This window comes from Haplochromis burtoni, unplaced genomic scaffold (assembly GCF_018398535.1).
Source record: "Haplochromis burtoni strain Fernald_Lab_line unplaced genomic scaffold, NCSU_Asbu1 Contig_3678, whole genome shotgun sequence".
NCBI classification, from domain to species: domain Eukaryota; kingdom Metazoa; phylum Chordata; class Actinopteri; order Cichliformes; family Cichlidae; genus Haplochromis; species Haplochromis burtoni.
In genome coordinates this window covers 1-1,508 of record NW_024586039.1, presented here as the reverse complement: position 1 = coordinate 1,508, position 1,508 = coordinate 1, and positions in this window count along the sequence as shown.

The following is a 1,508-nucleotide window of genomic DNA, read 5'->3' as shown; positions in this document are numbered from 1 at the left end:
AGCTGAACTGCTGCAGTAAAGGACTAGCAGATCAAGGAAGGAAACTATTTAGTAATGTCCATGGTCGATGTCGTTGGCTGCAAGTGATTTCCATCCTGACACTAAAAACAATCCTGATAGTTATAATAATTTTAGTTTGCTTTTCGGTCTCTAAACAATGTGTGTTTCCAGGGGGAGCTTAGTTCAATTTTTTTTTTTTTTAACCCCCTCAAAAATCTGTACTTACGCCACATATTGACTGTTTGATTTAAAGTGCACAATGCTGGTTCACAGAGGCTGCAAACAAACAAACAAACTCATGGTCCATATAATGGTCCAAATGGGTTTAAATGTGAAAGGTCTGAAAGGAATGTGATGTGACTGACCTTGTGTTCCTTGTTGCCTGTATGTTTCCTCCTCCAGAAGCCTGACTGACTAGCTGGCTGGCCGCCTGGCCATTTGGTTTCGCTTTTGTTTTCACCTGCACACACTTATACACTGTCTTTGCACTCACACACACACTGTATACACACTGATGTCCTGATAACTACCCATACAAATCTCTGGTTTCACTACTTTATTTCATTAAACCACTCCACTGCCTCCTTAGGTGTGGTCTCCCTGTTTTTGTTATTCTTTTAAAGCGGGTTGCATTGAATGGGAGCTTGTCTGCACAAAAATCGGGGTCCAGTAAGTTTTCAAATGCTTGTTTGTACTGCTTTGTTAGGCTGCACCTTGTATTCTTGGGGTCACATCTTGTGTATACTTATTTTGGTTAGTTATTTCTTTTGACTTGCCTTTAGAAAAGGATTGAACAGAATATTGCTGCTTATTGTCATTTTACATGTATAATGTAATTTTGGGTGCTTCACACCAACTGTGGTGCAATAAAATATTATTTATTTGATCGTATTTATTATTCTTATGGTATCTATTATATTTCTATTGTTCAGCACTTTGGTCAGCCTTGTGTGTTTTTAAAGTGCTATATAAATAAACGATGATGATGATGAAAATATAAATAGTAGACAGGAATAAATAGCAAACAGGATAAATATATACAAAAATAGGCACACATTAGAGAACAAGTTGCAAAGTGCTTGGAACTAATGCAAAGTAAAGACTTGATCTGAATAGAGTCCATGTGTGAGTGGCCTGAGTGTTGGGGGGGTTACTCAGAGCATGGCTCAGATTAGTGAGGTGGTTGGGCAGGGTTGGGGTGTGGGCAGCCAATGATTTAATTACCCTGGGCCTGTTTTAAGAATGTTCAACTTCAGGTTATTTCCTCAGCACCAGTTCTCTACCTCTGCACCGTACACTGTCTGATCTATATCACAGTGGTGTCATTGGCATGCTTGATGATGATGTTTGGTTGGGTGGGTTGGTTTACACTCGTATCTGTAGAGAGTGTACAGTAAGGGGGCTGAGAACGCAGCCCTGTGGGGAGCCCTGGTGCTCAGCAGTGTTGGGACTAACGCGTTATTAAGTAACGCGTTACAGTAACTACGTTATTATTGTGGTAACGAGCA